The 24,443-nt window shown below is 47.5% G+C and overlaps 1 protein-coding gene across 1 annotated transcript in view; it reads left to right on the plus strand.

Annotated features, from left to right (window-relative positions):
* The window catches only part of CCDC126 (coiled-coil domain containing 126), an 80,521-nt gene that overhangs the window by 48,656 nt on the left and 7,422 nt on the right, over window positions 1-24,443 (plus strand). The gene's annotated exons all lie outside the window — the stretch shown is intronic.

Here is a 24,443-nt window from a genome sequence, read left to right on the forward strand (position 1 = left end):
TGCCCCAGCTTAGCTCGCCCTGATATCACTCTTCTGTGGTGAGCACTGCTATGTGGTGCCTTACAGCACTTTTAATGGGAGGTAATACGTTTTAGGCTTTGTTCTTCCCTTATTACTTTATCGAGCAGAAGCTGCTAATCATGGAGGGGGCAGGAGGTGTGTTTTACTCACTGTTTTACCCAGGCAAATGTTGAGTTGTGGAGCACATGTTGTACCATACTTATACAAAACATGCCGCTGAGACAAAACTGCCTCCCTTCGATTACTCGCAGCTCTTGGTATAACCACAGAGTGTACAGACAGGTTTCGGATATTATCCTTAAATAAGTGTCCGGGTGTACACGTTGAAGATGGTTCCCACTGGAGAGACATTTCCCTGGCAAAGGACCACGTGATATATGGTTAATTACCCAATTTGATTGAATGGTACATCTGGCCGAATTCAGCCAGTACATTCGATTAAAATCAAATTGGTTTATCACTACTGAGCATGGGAGCGGGGGCTTCCCCTCTTCCGTAGGATTGGAAACAGGGCATGGAGAAAAAATATGCAACCGATGCCGCAGGGTCAGAAGGAAGAAGGCACGTAAAAGGTAAGTGTGGGGGGTAGGTGGAGCATGGATTCATTGATGATGGCTGTGGCAAAATTGGTTTTGCAGTGGAATTGACTATGGTAAATTCCACCGTAAACAATTATGCCACGGTCAAATCACACAGATCCGATAGATGTATTAACTGTAAGAGGAACCTGAGAAATCTACCCTCTGATAAAATATGTACAATATCATGGATCGACATCATAAAAGTCTGAAATGTTGAACACCTGAATAGAAAAGAAAATGCACACCAAATTGATCTTGCCTTCTATTCCTGAAAGGAGAATTTCTCAACTGAAAGACACTTTACTGTAGGCAGCTAATCAGGCAGGTATCGGATAGTTTTTCTGAAATGTGTACCAGCACTGCCTCAGCTCTCTGTTTTAATGCAGGCTGGGTCCTTCCCCTTCAGCCTTTAAACCTCAGCCCTCTTTTGGAGGAGCTGGAAGATCCCCTCCACCTCTTCTTGTTTTTGTATTTTGTCATTGCTCTCGACCAACCCCCACCTGCCACTGTTTCTCTTTCCATGGCATCATAAAAGCACACTTGTTAGTTAATTCTGCTGTGTTGTGCCCAGTGTTTGCAGGGCAATTCTTTCTTCTCAGGACCGCCCCCAGCCCCTTCACCATGGCATTGACATGTATGATTACACTGCACCCATCGCAATCAATATTCATTGCTTGTAGATTTGTATTTGTAATATACGAGGCGGTGAGGATATGGACTAGGGAATTTAATGCTAATGGGAATACAGGGAAAGTAAGTAGTCTGTATCGAGCCCCACCAGGCTCAGCCTCCCACTTTTCCCCCTCTCCAACCGCCGCCTCTCCCCGCGTGCATCCCTCGCCCAGCTTGAATCCCCTGTGACTTGAAGCCGGTGGCATGACAGGATAAGCGTCTCATGGCAGGACCAGTTGCATATTAAACATACCCATCGCTTCACAGTTGGATGAAAAATGCGTAAAAAATGCCTCGTACACATCCTGTCAGATACCCGGGTCTCCGGTAAATTGCACCTAATCTAGACCGGCAAGGACATCCAGCTGTGTCATTAGGCAAGGAAAATTCACCACTGCGTCATCCTAATACTCCAGCATCAGCCTCGCCATCATCACTGTTACTCTTCCCTCTCACCCAACTATCCATACTCGTCACCAATGACACTCTCTCCATGCTCCACACTCGTCCATCCTCCACTCCGACAGCATGTTTAAACACCTCAGTCACTACATTAGGCTTAGACCATTTGCAAATCCCATTTCTGAGAGTAGAAGGAAGTCTAATCCGTACTTCCTCCCCCACAGGAGGAAGATCATAGCTTCTTTCAGTATCAGACCGATGATGCACCACCTTGTTTTTAACTGACTGCACCTGATGTTCTCCACTACATCCTCCAACGTTTTACCTATTGTGGTGTCCCTGCCCATCCAGGGTGGCACAAGTTTGGTATTTGCTTTTCTGCCTCTACTAAACTCAAAAGGGGAAACTCCTGTCGTATAGTGAGGAGTAAACCTGTGCGCAACAATCGCATCTCTCAACCCTTTCTCTCAGTCCGTACCATTAGACCAAGCCCCCTGAATGGCCTCTTTGATAACTGTGTTAAAATGTTATACAACGCCATTTGTTTGGGGATGGTAAATGGCACTTTTCCTGTGCTCAATTGAGTCTCTACGACAGCAGTCCTCCATTACTTTTGATCTAAACTGTGACCCATTATCTGTCAAAATTTACTCTGGGGAAACCTTCCCACTCACTGATCTTTTAAAAATTTGATTACAGATTTGGTAGTGATGCAAGTTCTAATCAACACTTCCACCAACCTGGTTAATAAATCAATGACCACGAAACAAAAAGATTGCCTTCCATTGCTCCACACAGGGTCCAACACATCCAGTCCTAATTGGTTGCAAAAGTAAACATTACAGGCATACATCAGACACAGGATGATTTTACAGTCAATCCAGCATGATCGAGCGGGTACAGGCCCAACGCCCCTCCCACCTCTCGTTCAAGTTCCCCTCCGGCCCGGCCAGACGGGTTAGTCTGCAGTTGGCGCCGTGTGTGCTCCTACAGCCCATTGCGTGGAGTAGGGTTTATGGGTCATTGCCAGGAAATCCCGATGACAGTCTAGAAGTGCGGCCCAAATGTCTGCAAAACGGTGTAAGAGGCCTGCCCTGGCCGCCGTGACTTTCTCGGCGACCAAAATATCCCAGAGTTTGATCCACCAAAGGACTAATGATGGGCACTCGGCTCGGTTGTCTTCCCGGTGTGTGCAATTGTGATTTTTTTTTTAAATTCTCCCCCCCCCCCCCCCCCCCCCCCCCCCCCCCCCCCCACCCCCACCAGTAAAAGCTGCGTAAGTAGCTTAGCAGCCTTCCCTGATCTTGGGTAGGCTCCTGATGCGATGCTGGGGCCCCAAGCAGAATGGTTTCCGGGACCCTCGGGAGCACCACATGGGTAATGTCTCTAATGATAGATGCATTGGTTCCATAAGGATTGCACGGTAGGTCATGACCATCGCATGTGGAGATATGAGCCTCGCTGTCTCCACAATTATGCCAACACTGGGTGGGTGGCAGGGGGGTGGGGACGGGTTGAGGATTTGATTAAAGCAATGGATGCGGGTCAGAGGCTAGTACCATTGCATAAGCAGTTTGTGGGCACATTCCCGTTTAGTGATGCAAAAGGAAGAGGAGTCCTAGACCATATGTCCACCCACGTCTGGTCCTCCAGTGGGTGGCCCAGATCTGCCTCCCATTGTGCCATATAGAGGGCTCTCGTGGTAAGTTTATCCTCCTGCAGCAAGGTGTAGAGTATGGAGTTTTTGCTGCAGATCCAGCAGGTAAGTTTGAGGGGTGTGGGGGCCCGCGTGCTGCCGCCTCTCGAGTCTGGAGATGGGAGCACCAGTGTCGGAGTTGCACGTTGGGAAACCTGTCTGTCTCGGCCAGTTGAAAGGCCGCTTTACGTTGTTCAAAGGAGCGAGGCTGGCCTTCCTCATAGTTTTCAGAGGGATTCCAACCCCCCCCATTAGTCCAGTTCAATGGGTGAAAGCCCGGGGAAAAGGCTGGATTGTGGAAGACTGGAGAGAGGGTGTGGGGTCCCAAGCCGCGGGGAATGCCTTTTGTATTTCAGCACCCAATCCCATATTTTAAGGGTGTGTTTAGTGGAAGATAAAATCCCACCCCAGGTCTGCCGCAGTAAAGGTGGAATTTGTGGAAGAAATCGAAGGGGGGAATGTGAGGTGGGATTGCTCCAGCTCTACCCATTTTGGACGCTCAGAGGTTATAGCCCATGCCTGAATATGTGACTGTTGTGCTGCCACTTGGTATTTGCGTAGATCAGGAACCCCCAAGCACCCCAGCCTAGAGCTGCCTGTCATGGTCTTCTGGGAGATCCTTGCTTTCCTACCCTTCCATATAAAGGCAAACATTTTCCTCTGCATACGAAGGAGAGGGGGTAGTGAGATAGAGGTGGGAAGGGAGGAGCAAGCCTAAAGAAACCGTGGGAGGATGTTCATCTTGCAGGCGGTGATCCGCCCAATAAGCGAACTCTCCTGTGACGTTCAAGATCTGTCTCTAATTACTTAAACAGTGGGGGGGGGGGGGGGGGAATTTTCACAGATACACGTCTCTGGGCCAGGATGGAATCTACTCCCAGGTAGGGAATGGATTTCTCACTCCATTGGATCGGGCATAGAGGTTTCAAGGCTGTCTGCTCCCCTGGATCCAGGCATATTCCCCAAAGCCACCGATTTCCCCAAATGAATAGCAAAGCCTGCAACCAGGGCCGCGGTTAAAGAAGGACGAATGTCTGTTATGGAAAGCAGCACGTCGCCCGTGTAAAGGGGAATGTTATGCTGGGAGGTGCCAACGGGAAGGCCCTTGATGCCTGTGTCCAGCTGAACCCTCTGAGCCAGGGGCTTCATCACCAGGGTGAAGAGAAGGGGGGGGGGGGAGGATGGGAGGAGAGAGAGAACAGGCGGCATCCCTGCCTCTGCAATTATGGGGAATCGGATCTGATGGGTTGTGGTTGACCCGGGCGGTGGTTTTAGGGCCTTGGTAATTTGCTAAGACCATTTTGCAAAAAACCTGGGCCAAACCTAAAGGCCTCCAAGGTGCACTGTAAGAAGGACGAGTCCACCTTATCAAAGGCCTTGGTGGTGTCCAAGGCCAGCAGTGCCAGTTTATGAGAATCTTGGGAGGCGATATCCACTAAGTTTAGGGCCCTCCGGATATTGTCCCCAGTAGACCTATGCGTTACGAAGCCTGTTTGGTCTGGGTCTATCAGGTTAGGCAGGACGCTCGCCAGACGATTAGCCAGGATTTTCGAGTAAATGTTTGCATCGATGTTCAATAGGGAAATGGGCCTATATGAGCTATTTTCTTTAGGGTCTTTGCCTGGTTTGAGCAGGAGCACCGTTATGGATTCTTGTATAGTTGGCGATGGATCCCGAGACACCAAGTGAATTAAAGAGGGCTGTTAGCGGGGCCACCAGCTGGGGGCGGAATACTTTATAGAATCTTGTGGTGAAACCATCTGGGCCTGGTGCTCTTGGCTTCAGGGACTTAATGGCTGCCTCCACCTCCGCACCTCTGATTGGGGTGTCGAGGTTCTCTGTCCGGCTCTTCCAAATGTGGGAGGGCGGCACCCTGTAAGTATCGCCATTGTTCTGCTGTGTCCCGGGGCGTTGCCGACATTGTTTCTGAGAGATGGATTGCAGTTATTCTTAGCTTGTCTCCGTCTGCATATTGGGTCTTGCTATGGGGGATCACAGAGGCCCACTATTGTGTTTCTTCTCTGTGCCTTTGCTAGTTTCTACACCAGGAGTTGGTTTGCTTTATTATTCCTGGCATATTAACCTTGCTTGCATTTAGCCAGTAGGTGTGCCCTTTACTCCGTGTGATGGGCATCCAGCTTCCTCCTGGCCAGTTGCAGGGCTTGTTGGGTTTTCGGGGCCCAGCCTTTGTTTGTGGTGGGCCTCGGCTGTTTGGACTTCTTCCTCAAGTTTCCTGCGGATCTGTTTATGAAACGCCACCCCAGGTGCAATTAGTTCACCCCGCACCACTGCCTTCCTGGCGTCCCATGTATTTATTTTGTATGCTTGTATAGTGCTGGCAACCCACAGGCATCAGGGCGCTTGAACATAGAACATGCAACAGGAAAGAGGACGGGAACATCGGGATTATCGGGCTGTCCAATGTTCACAGACAGATTTATTTAAACAAATTGAGTTTTAAGGTGCTTCCTAAAAATTTGGTTCCAAGCGCAGATGGTCCGGCAGCCTGTTCCAGTGCTGCGCCGCTCTCACTGGGAAGGCTCTGCCTGCACCCTTTACTTGCTTAAAAGAAGTTACTTGAATTCTAGCCTGAGCTTCTGACCTCAATGACCGACCAGGCGTATATCTTACAATGTGTTTTTTTTTTTCTTTTTTTTTTTTTCCCTTAAGTTCGGCCGGAGCAGAATCGTACAGGCACCTATGCGCCAGCGTCAGTGATTAGAAGAGAATCATCTCTTCTATCCTGAGCCAGTGCAGAGCTCTCCTTCCATCGGAAACGTGATCTCTTATTCATTCCTTTGACATGTACCGTATTATTTTGCATGATTTAGCATTTCTGTAAGCCCTTCTTAGAAGCCCTGAGCAACAATGAATTGCCAAAGTCTAGGCATGTTAGAATAATCGCCCTCGCAATGATAGCAGAGTTGTTCTCACTAAAAATGGGCGAATGGCTCTCAGCAGCCGAAGGTAATATGAATTGTTTTTATGTAAATAATTCACCTGGGCCTCGTTTATCCACCCCCAAGGACGCCTCCATCATCATCATCATCATCCCCATCCCCATCCCCTATCCCTAGGGTTTTGACTTTAATACACAAGTCTTTAATGTTAAGACTCAGTCTGCTCTTAATTTCGCCCGTGCTAGTCGCAAGCCGAAAATCATCTGTTCTGTCTTTTTACTGTTCAGGCACATCCAATTGCCCTCCATCCATTGTTCTATAATGCCAAATACCTCCAAGATCTTGGCGTTGCCAAGCAGATCATTTCCCTCCAGCACCAAATGGGTGTCGTCAGCATAATTGGTGAACAATACGCTGACGCTTTCCAAAAGCTCACACAAACATTTAATGTAGAGGTTAAAACGTAAGGGGGACAGACTAGCACCATGAGGAACTCTGGAATTTGGGAGCCGCCTTGGAAAACTAATCTCCCCAGTGCACTTTTGCTTTACGGTCTGCCAAGGATGATGTCAGCCAAGCCAATGCTGGTGGAGAGCACCCTGCCCTTTTATCCAGGACCTGCTGTAATAAGTGGTGGTCAACCAGATCAAAGGCTGCACTTAGATCCAATAACATTAACAGCCCTGCATTACCCTCATCAAGGATAGCCAACATACAATTCTGAAGATATAGCATATCTGCCTCTGTGCCGTGTGCAGCACGTAAACCCAACTCCTTCTCATGGAGAATGTAATTTGCTTCAACATGTGCTTGAAGTTGTATAGTTATTTTGTCCATAACTTTGAGAATGAAATGAGTGTTGGGGATTGGACGCAGGCTACCCGGGTCCTTCTGATCAAGGCCCGGCTTCTTCACCAAGGGCGTAATGGTGACTTCTTTGATGCATTGGGGCACTTTGTCCCAGTTTTGACCAAAATAGTCTGCATCATTTCTAGAAGGCAAACGGTTCCTTGTTATCCAGGATTTCTTTAGGTGGGATTATATTTTCGGAGCATGAAGGTGGTTTCATGTTTGCCAAAATGTTAACCATCTCCTCTTCAGAGATCGGGTGGAAGTTAAAACTTGCCATTTCTCTGACTCCGATCTGCAACTATGAGGGTGGTGGGGGGTGCCTACTAGATGCTTCTCTGGCTTTGATGCTAGCTTCTCTGGCCTTCTGAATTGTCTCGGTAAATGCCCCTTGCACTAGTTTGCAATCCTCGTCCGATGGCATAAACGGGGGGACAGAGCCATAGGTTTTTCTATCGAATTTAAAATACTAAGCAGTTTGCTTGTGGAGTTTGGGGCTGCTTCTATCTGGTCATTATAGTAATTAGATTCCACATCTCTGACGCTCTTTCTATACTTCGTGTTAATGCCGTTACATGAGTTCTTTGTTGGCTGTCGATAGATGTTTTCGCCACTTCCTTTCTTTGCTTCCTTTCTCAACCTTGAGCTTACGCAGCTCGCTTTGAAACCAATTGTTATGAGTGGTGTTCTTACTGACCAGTTTAGATTTAAGCGGTGCATACTGATCTACCAGCTTTAAAATTTGATCGGAGTAGATTTTAAGGATACTTTCACAGGAGTCATCCATACGAATATTTTCAGCAATCTTTAAGTATAATTTCAACTGTGAAGGCGCTATATTTTTAAAATTTCTACTTTTTTTACTTTAACATGTTGGCTCTTGGTTGGTTTGGGGAGGTTTTGCAAATGTACCTCAAAGTGACTGTGGAGTGGTCTGACCAATTGCATGAAGAAGTTGCCGTATTCTGGGTGTTAAGATTATGCGTGACAATCCAGTCTAACTGGTTACCTTTGGTTTGTCGTGAGTTCATTGTTTTTTTTTTTTTTACTAGAAAATCTATATTTTTTTGTTTTTTCAAGTAAAATGGCTTACTTATCTAACCCATTTCCACGCCTCCTGTTAAGGTCCCCTACTAACAATGTGGCTGAGTTAGGTGACTTCAGGATGTTGAGCTGCTGAGGGAGTTCACTGCAGAACTCTGAAGTAAGGGAAGGAGGCCGATATGATCTGGCATTTATAACACGCCTATACACAAGTGTCTATCAAGACTATCAAGTTAATGCACTCCTTCATAGAAGGAGTGTATTTAAGGTGACATATTTCACAACCATTACATACAACCATAGCTTTAAACAAACTGTTAGCCGGAGAAGTGTCTTCCATCCGGGTTGTCCTGGGAAAAAGTTCCTGGTCACCGAGGCTATGGAGTCTTTCAGCAGCATGTTGTTCAAGACTGGGTCGTATAGGTTCCAACAGCGTCCAGGGGGTGGATCAGGCTCATGAGCTCGGAGGGTCAGTGTGATTGGGGCATGGTCGGAAAGCACCTTTTGATCCTATGCTCACTTCATCGACGAAGGTCAGGATTTGAGGGGAGGCCAATATAAGATCAATGTGGTAGAAGGTTCGGTGTGCATGCGAGAAGAAGTCTTTTTTTTTTTTGCCAGGGTGAAGCACTCTACATGAGTCCACCACCCCCAGAGTTCGAAGCAATTGGAGTTGGCTTATAGCCAGTTTGAAGTCCTTTGGGGCCAGTGGGTGTGATCTATCCCAGACGGGGTCTGGGACCCCCATTGAAGTCTCCTCCTATGATAATGTGGCCTTCCACAAATGGGAGGAGGGTCTTGCCCAATGCCTCAGAATGCTTCTTGCCCCTCATTGGGAGCATAAACCGCTACTAGAGAGTATAGCTGACCAATAAGGCCCTTGACCGCCACATAACTTCCCTCCGGGCACCGCAGGGTTCCTAGTATGTCGGGTAGCCCTGGCGAAGAGGATGGCCGTACCCTTTAAAAAAAAAAAAAAAATTTAACATTCCATTAGAAGCCATATATTGGAGCTGGAAATTTCTGTTGCGGAGGCGTGTAAAATCTGAGGGCAGCAGGTGAGTATCTTGTAAGAATACCAGTGAGCCTTCCATGTCTTGAAGCCGCTTCAGCGTGGCCTTCTGTTTAGAGGGGGTGTTCAGGCTTTTGGTCTTCAGAGAGATAAAGTTCAACTTCTGATGTGGCGGGGACGTCCCTGGGGCCAGTTGTGGGGGTCGGGGCTGTGGAAGCCTCAGTCGCCATCAAGGACTTATATCATCCTGTCGTTGTAGTGCTACCGGGGATTTCACTTGACCTTCCAATGTGAAGCTATAACATCCACTTTGGAAAAAATCAGGCTTCCCACAGTCGGCCTTTCCCTTAGCCAGTAGGGCTAACGCGGTTTGTCATGTACTCCAACGGCTTCTAGGTGACATTCACCCCGGAGTCTGGCATGGGCTGTGTGAAGCCCGCTGCAGATGAGTGGTTCTCCTGTGTCCCTACGCATGTCGTTATTCCAGGATTTGCCAAATGAACGCTTGTTGTCTAAAAGGTGGTAGGCTGGGCCTTGGTCGTTGCTTGAGTAGCAGCCCAGTAGCTCTCCGGAAGGTCATCGCCCATTCCACCCCTTCTGGACCCTCGTCCAGGTCGAGCGCTTTGGTTCCGGGGGGAGTTATTTAGAGCCACTCACTGGCGAATCAAGGGAGGTTCCATTCTTTTCAGGTAAGGTGGGATGCAGAATCAAGTCAGCAGCTTCCAGGGACCCCCCTTATAAGAGAACTGGAGAGTGATGGGGAACAACCAACGGTATATGACATGTTGGTCCCGAAGAAATGTCTAGAGCCTCAGGGCTCTCCGCTTCTGGGTAGTCGCCATAGCTAGATCTTGATAGATTTGAAGGGGGAACCCTGAAAGGTCAGGTTGTCCTGTGAACGCCCTATCGCCATGATAGCTTCATTGGTCGTGTAAAAATGGACCCGGGTGATTGACATCAAGGGAGGTGGGGGGGGTGGGAGGGGGGGGGTCAGAGTCCACTCTTCGCCGGGGTCGGAGTCTGTGAGCCCGGTCCAATATGAGTTGGGACTTATCAAAACAGGGCAAAAGAGACTGAAAAAGGTCACCCACATATTCTGCCAGCTTCTGGTCCGTGACCAAGGAGGGGACTCACCGAATTTCTCGTTTTTGTTGAGTAGGGCTTGCATCGTGCGTTATATTTCCAGAAGTGTGGCCGCATGTTCCTGGGTTAGATCTTCCACCTCCCCTACCCTTCGCTCCACCTCTACGACCCTTTGTTCTGTTTGTTCCACTTTAGTGGTGAGTTCCGTCATGCAAGACAGAAATTCAGCTTTAATGTCCCTCATAAAGGGCTGGATGTCTCCCTTAGTAGCCAGTTCACTCGCGCTATCTGAGGAAGCTTGTGCCGGAGACTTTAGCAGTGTTTCTGTCTTTTTATTCCCCCTTATCGGACGGGAGCAGCATGGTGACAATATCTGCACTCCTCGGTTTTGAGGTGTTTAGCGATCACTGCCAGGACCTAGGGGAATACTACAGTATCCTCGTCGGAGATTGGTAGATGTGAGGGAATGAGAGCGTCTTTGAGGAAGGAGTTTGGTAACTGTCCTGAGTCTCATGAGGCAGGCTCCCCAGGATAAGTCCCAAGCTGTGCTGCAGTGGATGCTAGCCTCCCAGCCCATTGGGTCTTCGTTCGAAGTAGAGGAGGTTGCTGTGTCTACCGGCCTCCAGGGGTGACAGGGTTTGATAATATCTTGCTGTTAATACGAGCCCTATCCCCGCTGGGTCACCTTTGTTAAGGACCCGAAGTGGCGTTCCATGCGGTTTACTGTGTCTGGCACAGGAGCGTTGGAGGCGTTGATGCAACCGTACCTTAGGTGTGGCAGTTATGATGAAGAAGCATGGGGCCAGCTCTTCAGGTGTTGCAGGCCTAATGGGGCAAAAGGCCTCGGAAGCTCTGGGCCTTTGCCAAGCACCAAGACGTTAGAAAGCCCAGGGGTGGAATAATGGGGGTAGTCCAGCAGAGTTCAGCCGTGGCATCTGGGGAGCTTGAGGGCCACCCCAGTAGATGATCCAATGTATGGGCAATGCGGATGGTGGGCAGGGCCACCCCTGGATTTAGTTTTCTCTGAGATATTACGGTCAGAGGAAAAGAGCAATGGGCATGAACCCCCAGATTGTAGCCTCGAGCTGCAGGGCGCCAGGAGGGGTTCACAGGGACTATTCTTTACCTCATATGTGTCTGCATAGTCATCTGGAGGTTATCCCCTCGTCTCCCTGCCACAGTGGATTCCAGATACACTGTGGCCCCCACAGGAGGGCTGCAATGACCAACAGAGCTTGATGGGCGCTGCTCAGGAGAAGCGTATAATGACGATGGGCCCGGTTCCCCCTGCAGCAGTAAGAATTTCCTCCGGCGTGATGTTCAGCCAGGGGCCGGGCTGCGACGTGCTTTCTTTCTCTTCTCCCCCCCCCCCCCCCCCCAACCCTCCTGCAGAGGAAGCTACAGCCTCCCACAGCAGAGGATCTGACACACTGGCCCGGTCCCCTCAGGTCGCAGGGTCACTGCTCCACAAGAGGTCCGTCTGCCGCAGGGCACCAAGAGAGGCTCCAGTCTGCCCCCGGACCCAGCTCCACGGCTCGCGGCACCTGCAGGGGAGGCAGTGTACCTCAGGGAAGCGCTCATCAGGGTCAGAGGACCAGAGTATGTTGGTAGGCTCTGGCAAACAGCTGGTCTCTGGCCGCACTCATAGGCGGGTGTTAATGCAGCCCCTAATCCCCCCCCCCCCCCCCCCGGGCCTTCTCCAGACTCTGGCGGCTGGGCATTAAGCAGAGTCTTCCCTGCTCTTCGTCTCGCAACGTATGTCCGCCATTTTTAGATATGGAGGAGCGGAAGGGGAGCTCGAAATCCACTGCAATCCGGCAACCGGGAGTAAGCCGGAGCCCCAGACTGCCACCATCCAACCATCCAAGCATCAAAAGTTGCAGTTCTCAGGATCACTCTTTGCTGCCAGTTTTCTGCGTTGGAACAGGGTAATTGCAGACAAAATAGCGGGCTTTGCACCAAGGTCATTGATGGAGCTGCCTCATCCACGGCACTCCAGGCCATGCCCCCCAACCATGGGTTATTTTGAACTCACACAGACTGTCACTTTTGTTACAAAGGATACACTCCCTGGCAGTCCTTTCGATCTGAGGATCACAGCCTGGCTGCCAGTAATTGCTCCTTATTCTCTGTTTGGTCTTAAAAATTCCTTGATGACCTTCATGACCCAGGCTTATGAGTTGTTGACGAACATCAACAGGAGGGATAATTTTGTCACCACTCGTTCACATCTCCCCTTGGACACTCGGATCATCTATTACATTCCAGTACAGTAAAACACAGTTCTTCAAATCAACTCTTCCTTCGAGGATTATGATCTTCCAATTCTTGTCTTAGTCTGCTCAGACTAATGTCCTGTTTCGTGGCTTCCTCCCATTCTCTTTGTGGTACGGGTACAGATGCTATGGCCAAAACCACTTTTAAGTCTATCTTCATCATTTAGTTCATTTACATTTAAGTCAGCCGCGCAATGTTTTATAGCGGGAAGATATTTCACTGTGCAATTATATTCTTGCAGTTGGGGCGCACATCTTCTGATGTGACCTGAAACTCTGTCTAAACCTTTTAACATAATTATTTTGACCAAGGGTTTGTGATCCGGGCGAAATTCATGCCCCAGATAAAATTCTTGAACTTGTCTACGGCCCATTTGATAGCCAAAGCCTCCTTTTCGATGGTGGCATAAGAGTTCTCTGCCCCTTTCAGTAACGTAGAAGAAAACGCTATGAGAAATTCTTTACCATCCTCCTCTTGTGTAACTACTACACCCAGACCTACCTTGCTGACATCTGTTGTTATAGTATTCCTGTTGCTCCTAAAATGTTGCAGGAGCTCTCGCCAGTGATCTTTTGATGGATTCAAACTCTTGTTCACATACTTCGTTCCACATGAAAATGCTCTTCCCTTTTGTAAGCTCACGCAAAGATGCTGTGTGTCTCGCAAAATCACAGATGCATTTTGAGTAGTACTCTGCCGTTCCTATGAATGTTCGTACTTCCTCACGAGAAACTGATCTGGGCATGTTTTCAATAGCATCAGCAAGTTGTTTTTGGGGCGTATACATTCAGATGAAATGATGTTACCCAGATATTCTATCTCTTGTCTGTTGATGTTGTACTTTTCTTACTTTGTCTCATCGACAGCGGAATACAGCACAGTTTCTTCGCTACAGGCTGGTGATCCTTTTTCATTTTAATCTTGTGTACAAAACCACAAAGGCACCTTTTGCATCATTAAAAATGTAATTCCTTATTTTCTCTCCAATGTTGGCTCTTCCTACAGAGTACTGATTCTTCCACATTGTGATCTAATTTTACTTTGAGTTTCCTTTGTGTCCAGCTTAATAATGGGGTATTCCCCATTTCTCGTTACATACATTTTCCCTCTAGCCTCTGTCTTTGAACCTCCGATTGCCCCAAAACCACCCACCCAATCAATTCAATTCTTACTCCTCCATAAGCCTTGGGGTTAATATCAACTTCATTGAGGAATTCATTTTTTTTATTTTCTCCATTCGCTTTGGGGTGACAGCGTATATTTGGCACTGAATCAATTATCATGGATACTTGTCGTCTATGAATATTGAAGCTTTGGGGCTGTCTATCTCTTCTTCATCTTGGATCTTGGTACACTACCATGGATATACAGTATTCGCCCTGTTCATCGGTGTGGTCGCTCCCGATCCAATTAGTTTTTTTTTTTTGGTCTTGTAACATCTTGAGAGATGACCCTTTCCTTTGCATGTGCGGAAGATAATTTTCAAAGCGGGACAATCCGGACTGTCCGCCCAGTGATTCACACTCACACCTGAAACATCTGCCAGGGCTGTTCCTCCTAGGACTGCTCTTTCTCCGTGCATGAAAAGACTATCTGCCCCTCCTGTCATCTCTCCATGCAGGTCTTCGTGTTTTGTCTGCTGCCCTCGTCCTGACATTATCATTGACTGGCAAAATTGTATCTTTCATTCTGGGCATGTTTATTGGTTGTGGTGGAGACCTCTGTCTTTATATTCATATCATTCATTCTATCTTCTAATAATTTTGACACATTACTCTGTGTGCTCCACTTCTTTTGCAACTCTCAAAACCGTGTCCAATGAGGGATCATCTTCTGACCACAATTTTTCTCTGACCTTGCTGCTGTTGTACTCTAGATTAACGGTCGAGGGATCAATTTATTCTGGTCGTTCGTTGAAATTGCATGTTCTGGCTAATTTCCTTAAACTTGTGATATATTGCTTCACACTCTTTCCTTCTTCTTGTGTTCTTTTCCAGAATGTATAGCATGCTAACATCGTACTGAGTTTTTTTCTCATAATGTTTACTAATCCTTTTTAACCGTTCTCTTGTATTCAGTAAGACCATCATCTTCATTCTCTTCGTCCCCGAACATCTCTTGCTCAGTTGAGCCTAAACAATTAAATTGTCCACAATGTCTGTGTTGCAGCAGATATCTCCTAATTTATGCTTAGGCGAAACAAATGATCAAAATGTTCAGTACGGTGGTTACAGGTGCTTTTAAAATGAAGTTTGAGCTATATTTGCAGTTATTAGCGTTTAAAACTAGGCTGTTGTGTCTTTTTTATTTTTTTTTTTTTAATTTACTTTTTTGAAAATTTGAACTTTGAAATGGCGGCGCACATGTGAGGATGGCACATTGTCCGTAGGGTTGCCTGTCCTCAAAATGGCATCAGCGAGATCTTGTTATTGCCAACACTGTGCTGTGATAGGTTGGTTGCTTCTTTCTGCTCTTATTATTATTAGTTTTTTTTTTAAATCTGAGAAGTTTCGGGAACCTGCTTGTGCGCTGGATGTGAGGGGGCTGTCCTGCCTGCGAGTCAAGTGCCGTCGGAGCACAGCTGACTCACCTCCAATCGTGTTGCGAGTCTTCGCGCCAGCTGTGGGATTGCGGTGAGGGCACTCGACGGGGCTTGGTTATCAATTAAATATATATTTTTCTGAGGCTTGTGGAATCTGCTTAGATCATATGCTGTGCATAGGCCGACATCTAGTGAGAGCTGCGGAGTATTACAGTTGTTTTTCAAAACTCGAAAATGGGCATGAAATAGGGTGTGCCAGTAATACTATCCCTATTGTGACGTCCCCTGTACCCATGATCCCACACGCATGTAGGTCCCTCAGATTATTTTTGGTCCGCCATGCTTGTTGGATGCATGTTGCGGAGTTCCTTGGTGCAAAGCCATTTATAGTTATCAATTACGGTTAATATCCCCCCCAACCCCACCCCCGTTGTCTTCCCCTGCACGCTGAAGATCGAGGAAATGGGCCATTGAGAACTGCCACGGTGGACTCAGGGCCTTGGAAGGCCTCTGGCCTCGGCCCTATACAGTAGGGAGAGTGGGGGGTGGTCATATAGGCTCTCCCTCCCAACCCTTTCTTGCATATACCTGCCTGCTGCCATTTGGGTACATATGGACAGTACTCCATTCAAATTCTGCCCTAGTGTAAGATGAAGTTCCCCTGAGTAGATGGGCACAATATTTGCAATCTGTGTCTCCCACGGGACCATCCGAGGCTACCTGTCGAGCTTGCAAGCTCTTCAAGCCGAAAACCCTTAAAGACTGCTCGACTAAACACTGGGGCCACTACGCCAGGCAACTGGAGACCATGGAAGAAGAGGGGATATTCAGCGATGGCAGCAATGCCGCCGAATCAGACGGCACGGGCCGAGGGGTGACTTTGGACACCCGAGCGCACGCCCCGACCCCGAAGGACTGGCCGGCAGCCACGTTGTGGGGTCAACACCTAGCGGCAAAAGCGCATCACATCATACCACCACTAAACACATCAGCCCTGGCCGTGACGCGACACGCGTGTTGAGGGGATTTGCGCCGACGACACCATAACACTGGTCAAATTAATCTGAGTCCTCTGGGCGTTCCCGCTCGCCTCATGACAAAAACCAACCATCTTCAGTTGATAAGGGCGTCGCCCGATCAACAGTGCCCGAGGCCCGATTGTCGGAAGACGATACTGCTCGGCACTCTGAAGAGGCCAGACGCAGCGTGTCTGGCCGCACTTCCAAAACTACACGTCCCCTGTCCCATTCCCGCATCCGAAACTCAATGCGATGTGTCGAAACCCATAAAAAAAAAAATCGGGAGAACATTCCTCCAGCCATGGGGGAGGGGATAAACAACACAAGAAAACTTATTTAGGTCCCCATGGTCATAAAGAGAAACAGAAGGCCCCAAAGGAGGCAGACAAAGCTAAGGGTTCAGGTCCTACACCTGAAAAGAGTTGTTCCTGCCACTGTTGAAGATATAGGCACTGATGAGAAACTATATCCTGGGGTTATTACAAGCTCCAAAGAGTGGAGCTCGGCAGACATTGATAGGGTCATGAAAAGAATGACATTCAAGGCTAACTTTTACGAGAAAGAACCCCCCCCCCCCCCGCAACTACTTTAGTAGTTACTTCAACAACACCGGAGTCCTCTCTGCCCCCTGCTAAGAAACTCCACTCTGATGCACAGTTTCAGGGCTTGGTCACAGACCCTTTTGTGGTGGAACCTTACGACCCAGATTCATGTTGTGAGGAAACAGAACCTCAATGTGTTGATCACTAGGTTGGGGACCCTTATTGTGGGGAGGAAGAGGAGGAGGACGCCTACAACATGGATTCCCCGGTTTCTAAAGCTCCCCCGGTGCATGACTCGTCTAGACAACCAACCCCTCCTCAATGAGGTACTGGCTAAGGCAGCTGCCCACTTTTGTATAGACACTCAAGGTGTTGAAGCCAGGGATTTTGCTGAAGAAATCCTAGGGAACAAGAAAGCCATTACCCAGACTATCCCTCTATTGAAATCCATCCAGTGCAGGATTGATCCCTCGCTGCAGACCCCAAATCTCACCTGTGCAGTTAATCCGCGAGTTGAGAAACTGTTCCGGGCTGCACCCTCAGATCCCCTGTACATTTGGGGCCAATTAAAGCCTGACTCCCTGGTCTTATTGTTAGTCCTAAAACCAATCCTATCATGGTCTAGCCCCCCCTGGGCAACTATGCACTGGTCTTAGACAATCTCCTAGGGGGGTGTGGACCACTATAACCCTTCTGCTTTCGTATCTCGGGGCCTATGTGCACTGTGTTACTCCTATCTTACGCCTAGCAACATACACCTATCTTACTCCTATGGACACAAGACACAAAGAAAACACAAGAATCAATTCAATTATAACAATAGAATACAGTTATTTATGCACAGCAAGGCATGATGCAAGTATTACCAAAACTATGCAAATCTCAACTTCGCACCTTTTTTTATGCTTCTGGGGCAAATTTACCATGCAATAACTATAAGCCTTAGAGGTTTCTAATGGCAGTCTCATGCAAGCGTCAGCATTCCTCTCAATCCACACCATACTTCACACACACTCTCTCAGACAATCCCTGTCTGATTTCCCCTTCCCCAAACACAAAGCTCTTTGTGCGAGTGTCTGTTCTAATCAATTAGTTTTCTCTCTTTCTCTCCTCTTTCTCTCCTCTTTCTCTCCTCTTTCTCTCCTCTTTCTCTCCTCTTCTCTCCTCTTCTCTCCTCTTCTCTCCTTTTCTCTCCTTTTCTCTCCTTTTCTCTCCTTTTCTCTCCTTTTCTCTCCTTTTCTCTCCTTTTCTCTCCTTTTCTCTCCTTTTCTCTCCTTTTCTCTCCTTTTCTCTCCTTTTCTCTCCTTTTCTCTCCTTTTCTCTCCTTTTCTCTCCTTTTCTCTCCTTCTCTCTCTTTCTCTCTCTTTCTCTCTTTCTCTCTCTTTCTCTCTTTCTCTCTTTCTCTTTCTCTCTTTTTCTCTTTCTCTTTCTCTCTTTTTCTCTTTCTCTCTTTTTCTCTTTCTCTTTCTCTCTTTCTCTCTCTCTCTCTCTCTTTTTCTTTCTCTTTCTCTCTTATTTATATATATATATATATATATATATATATATATATATATATATATATATATATATCAGGCAATGTCTGTGTACTTTCACTCTGTGCTCTGTGTCAATGTGACATTTCAAAGCATTTCTTTGTCGTGGCCTTCTATCTGCCTGCAGTGCATCCATTTCTCCATCCATACCCATTCACTCCACTGTTGGCTTCACGAAATCTCTTTCTCCTCCAGAGAACAGGCCATCTCTTCTATAATGCAAAAAAGCACTTCTCCCTCTATCCATATGGCACAGCCTCCCACCTTTTCTGTCTCAGCGAAGCACACCAGCCCATGCTGATAAGGCTTCCTTTGCCTTCCACTCGGACAAGGTTCGTGTTATCTGTGTTTGCATTCCAATCTTTCCACTAATTCATAACCACTTCGCACAGAGCCCAGTGCCACTTCTGTGTCTCCGTTCAGAATGGATTCATAGGCCTCGTGCTTTCAATAGTGCTTACTCTTTCTCTCGCAATGGCAAGCACTATCTGTATGCAGACTTCATATTCTACATGCGGTTCTCTCTACATGCATACATAATACATATCTCTAAATGTGTAACTACAAATATACTGTGTCATTCTAAATGGCTCTACATGGTATTTCAAATATGACAGTGTCTCATTCTAAATGCAAATGGCTAATGCATACAAAGTGACAGTCTAATATGTGGGTATTGTCTACTTTAGCAGTGTACAATGGATAGCTTAAACAGGATGCAATAATGGAATGATTCCATAGCAAAGAGTAATGATTGGGTAATGGTTCTGTAACAAAGAGTAATGATTCTCTAAATCCAGGCTCCTCATTTTATCAGATTCTACAGTAACGACCACCAGAAAAAGGGCAGGTACACTGCTTGCTTCCTCGGAAGCACCGCCTGATAACTGATAACTGATAAGGAGAGTAAACGTATATATGCTCTTGGAAGAAAGGTTTCCTCCACTTCAGCCTATCGGGCTCGAATTGCCAATAGCGCCACCCTTTTGGCAAGCTACAATTTCCATCAGTGGGAAGCAGTGTCTGCTTTGGTGTCCTCCGCACCCGAACCCTTAAAGAGCCAGTTTGCTCGGCTGGCAGCAGATGGGAGATCTGCATCAGGCTGCATACTGAAAACAAAATTTGATGCAGCAGACAATACTGGGAGGTTAATTGCAGAGGGCACTGTCACAAAGCGTCACGCTTGGCTAAGGCCGTCAGGGTTCAAGCCCGAGACCCAAGTGACCCTGATAGAGCCGAGTGTACTTTTCGGCAAGGCGGTGGAGGAAGCTTTAAAGATGGCAAAGGGTGAGTACGAGACCCTAAAATCTCTTGTCCTACTCACCAATAAATCCTCGGGACAGAGGGGTAACAACAATTTTCCCTGCTTTTGGTGCCAAAGTTCCCAAAGGGGTTCAAACTACTACCAATATCAGGGAACCTCACGGAGTAACGATCAATCCCAATCCTCACAGGGCTACCCCAGAGGGCAATGCAGGGGTCGCGCTAGGGGTAGAGGCAGCCTCGCTAGAGGTGGTACGCCACCCAACAAGCAGTGATGTTCTGCTCCAGGTTCCCCTCCCATGCATCCCCAGTAGGGAGGCGCATTTCCACCTTCACCCACGCATGGGAGGGCATCACTTCAGACAGATGGGTGCTGTCCAGAGTGTCCGGAGGATACTGCATAGAGTTGCTAGGGCACCTCCACGACCATCCTCCATGACAGAAAGTACACTCGCTGGAACATCAGAAAATCCTCCTCGAGGAGATAGCCGTTCTGCTAGCAAAGGACGCCATATAAGTTGTCCCGGTCAACCAGGTAAACGGGGGTATTTATTCAACTACTTCCTTGTGCCAAAAAAAGATCTGACAATGCGCCCAGTATTAGATTTGTGCCCTGCAAACAAGTATGTCGAGCCACAAAAATTCTGCATGGCTACACTACAGGAGGTAATCCCTCTACAAAAAAAGTGGATTACGTGGCAACATTGGATATGAAAGATGCCTATTTTGATATTTCAATGTTCCAAGCGCACAGAAGATTCTTGCGTTTCAAGATACACAACCAGCACTACCAATTCAAGGTGCTGCCCTTCGGAATAGCCTTGGCGCCAAGTGCATTCACCAAGGTACTGGCGGTGGTGGCAGTGCACTTACGCAGGGAGGCAATCCCAGTGTACCCTTTACCTGGACAACTGGCTCATCACATGGGAGCCCCCACCCCCTGAATTTGCAGAGTAAACATCCAAAGAACTATCGACCTCCTTTTCCAATTGGGCTTCTCAATTAATGAGAAAAAGTCGAGCCTGGTGCCCAGCACCTCAAAAGAGTTCTTAGGAGCTATCCTAAATACCCAAGAGGGGTTAGCCTTTCCATCAGAAGAAAGAATTTGAATTTGTTACTGCAAATTCCTCAATACCAGGCCGGTCGCCAAATAACGGTGCGCAAAGCTATGCGTTTGCTAGGCATGATGGCATCTTGCATTTACCTGGATCCCCAAGTGCGCCTGCGACCCCATGCAGGAATGGTTGGCGAAACAGTGGTCTCAGGCAAGTGGTCAGTGGGACGATCTAGTGGTCGTTTCACCAACCCTAGTACAGAGTCTTCGCTGGTGGGCAACAGAGAATCTTACGAAGGGGAAACCCTTGTACGATCCAGAGATACAGGCCGTTGTCACAACAGATGCGTCCCTGGCAAGGTGGGGAGCTCACTACCTTTACCATACAGCTCAGGGTCTCTGGTCTCACACAGTGGCTCAGAACCACATCAATCTGCTGAAACATCTAGCAGCCTTCAGAGTGGTTTGGGCATTCAAACCCCTCCTATCCAACCAGTCAGTGCAGATCCTAACAGACAGCACGACTGCAATGTTTGTCTTAAACAAGGGGGCACTCGTTCTCACAATCTGTCCAAGTGTGTCCAGAAAATTTAGAAATGGGCACTCAAACTGAAGATTTACCTGTCATCCCAACATGTTCCAGGGGAACTCAACTCGCTAGCAGACACTCTGAGCAGAGATTCCCCTCCCAGAGGAACACGAGTGGCGTCTACACGAAGAGGTCATAGGAGACCTCTTCTCTCAGTGGGGTTTCCCCACTATAGCCCTATTCGCCACAAGCGAAAACAGGCAATGCCCAGACTTCACATCCAGGTTCCCCCAGCCAGGCTCCAAGGGGAATGCCTTCTGGATGAATTGGTCAGGGATATTTGCCTACGCTTTTCCACCAACCCCTCTGATGAGGAAAGTGGAGAACAAGATCCACAGGGAACTGATGGGGCTCATCCTGGTTGCTCCCATGTGGGCGAGACAACCATGGTATCCACACCTACACGAACTAGCGGTGTGCGATCCCATCAAACTCCTGTGCCGGTACAACCTACTCTCCCAGCACGAGGGGCTAACTGTGCATCCTCAACCCAACTCGCTCTCCCAGCACGAGGGGCTAACTGTGCATCCTCAACCCAACTCGGTGAACTTGGCAGCATGGCTCCTGAAGTCCTAGAGTTCGGACATCTCAATTTACCTCAGAGATGTATGGATATCTTGAGGGCGTCAAGAAAACCGAACACGAGGCACTGTTACTATGATAAATGGAAACGATTTGTTATTTGGTGCCAGAATAAGCAAATCAACCCAGTTGATTGTACTCCTTCTAATGTGGTCACCTATATGCTCCACCTATTAGATGCAGGGTTAGTGTTTAACTCACTAAAAGTACACCTGGCAGCTTTATCGGCCTACAGCACTTCCCATAACAAGGTTTTGTGGTGGAAGGTGCCAGTTAAAGCATTTATGGAAAGGGTAAAGAGACTCCACTCTCCAATTTCTAACCCACCAACAGGTTTGACCTTAATGTGGTACTTCATGGTACCTACCTTTGAGCCCATACTAGTCTCAAACACCTGACTTACAAAACGGCCCTCTTAGTAGCCATTACTTCTATAAGGGTCAGTGAAATACAAGCTCTGTCAGTGCAAGATCCTTTCTTTACATAAGGACAAACTGATTTTACACACTCACATAAGTTCATTTCCAAATTCTATGGTAACCACTCTGTTGAGCTACTGGCTTTCTTCCAGGAACCCAAAAGCTCTGCTGAGGTGAAACTCCACAAACTAGATGTGAGGAGAGCGGTCCTCTACTACATAGACGAGACCAGACCGCTAAGGAAAACAGATCAACTGTTTGTTTCCAAAGCACCAGGCAGAGAAGGAGATTGCGTCTCTAAAAATGCCATCTCTAAGTGGATAGTCGGATGTATCCAACTGTGCTATTTCCTTTCAGACAAAACACTGCCTTTTACGCCAAGGGCCCACTCTACAAGGGGTACTGGAGCCACTCTGGCTTTCATTGCAAATGTTCCATTAGACTATTTGCAAAGCAGCTACATGGCGCTCTTTTCACACCTTTACTCAGCACTACTGCATTGACACTCATTCCAAGACGGACACACAAGTGGGACAAGCGGTTCTAAGACGTTTGTTCGCTCATGACCCTTCTCACCTCCTCCTCCTCCTTCTAACACTGCTCACTAATCTATGCACAGCATGTGATCTAAGTAGATTCCACAAGCCTCGGAAGGGATACATTACTCACCATAATCGTATTTCTGATGCTTGTATCTGCTTTGATCCACATGCGCCCGCCCTTCCTCCCCTCTGAAAGAAAGCACATGGATGCTTGTAGTCAGATCTTATCTGCTTGGATACTCTGTACTCGCGCTACGCCTCATGCTACCTCATGTCAGAAAAAATTCGATCTGAGGGACCATGGGTACAGGGGATGTCAATATAGGGATATTATTACTGGCACACCTTATTTCGATGCCCATTTTCGAGTTTTGAAAAACAACTGTAATACTCTGCAGCTTCCACTAGATGTCGGCTTATGCACAGCATGTGAATCGAAGCAGATACAAGCATCAAAAATATGATCATGGTGAGAAATGTATCCCATAAATCCTCATTGCCACATGTAATATACGAAGCGGAGGTAGTGAGGATATGGACTAGGGAATTTAATGTTAATCGGAATACAGTGAAAGTAAGTAGGGTTTATATCCAGCCCCACCAGGCTCAGTCTCTTTCTTTCTCTCTCTCTCTCTCTCTCTCTCTCTCTCTCTCTCTCTCTTTCTCTTTCTCTTTCTCTTTCTCTTTCTCTCTTCTCTCTTTCTCTCTTTCTCTCTTTCTCTCTTTCTCTCTTTCTCTCTTTCTCTCTTTCTCTCTTTCTCTCTTTCTCTCTTTCTCTCTTTCTCTCTTTCTCTCTTTCTCTCTTTCTCTCTTTCTCTCTTTCTCTCTTTCTCTCTTTCTCTCTTTCTCTCTTTCTCTCTTTCTCTCTTTCTCTCTTTCTCTCTTTCTCTCTTTCTCTCTTTCTCTCTTTCTCTCTTTCTCTCTTTCTCTCTTTCTCTCTTTCTCTCTTTCTCTCTTTCTCTCTTTTCTCTCTTTCTCTCTTTCTCTCTTTCTCACGTGTGTCCCTCATCCAGCTCGAATCCCCTGTGATGTGAGGCCGGTCACATGGCAGGACAAGTCACATATTACGTTATTTCATTATCTTAAACGCTGGACTTCAAACTGAACTGCGATATGAACACATAAGTCTCCAAGTATACCAATAATTGGTGATTAACGAGCAGCCTCTTAATCACACAATCTGACTAAAGAACGCTGCTTCTGAGGCGTGTTTGCATTGTCCTTCGAGCTAATATGACTATTGTGATCTCATGTACAATGCGCGACGGGGGAGGCAGCCTTCTCAGGGGCTAATTCCAGCCTGTGTGCATCCACCGCCGGGGATTAATTTACCGATCAAATGTGCATGGCTATCCGGATTCAGAACAAGTCCTGGCCAGGAGCGGCAGGTGAAGTGCACGTACTGCCCAGGGTCGTATCGCACAGTTTTATGCCTGTCCACTGAGTTCTGACGTGGTGGGCATGTGCTTCATGCCAAACAACCTGGGGAGTATCTAGCATGGCAGTGGTGTGTGGGGGAGAGAAATATTAAAATAGTCCTTTTTCATGCGGCGAATCGCTGTCATTCAATGAGTTGTCGAAAATGGAAGTAAGACCTACATAGCCGTTTTCATGGGGTTCCATTTCCCATTCCGACAGTACCTGTACAGTCGAGTAGGAGAGTTTGTGGGCAACATTAACGTTTCCAAGGTGGTGTTGGACGTCGGGCTAACCCTAGTGTTGTGTGATTACTCAAACTACTTCAAAATTACTTGAATGTACTCTTAATTTTGTTTTTCACAAAAGTCTGTGTGTTAAATAGGGCTCCTTTTTTAGTTTT

Source organism: Ambystoma mexicanum, chromosome 2q (genome assembly GCF_040938575.1).
Source record: "Ambystoma mexicanum isolate Mex_15411 chromosome 2q, UKY_AmexF1_1, whole genome shotgun sequence".
In the NCBI taxonomy this organism is placed as follows: domain Eukaryota; kingdom Metazoa; phylum Chordata; class Amphibia; order Caudata; family Ambystomatidae; genus Ambystoma; species Ambystoma mexicanum.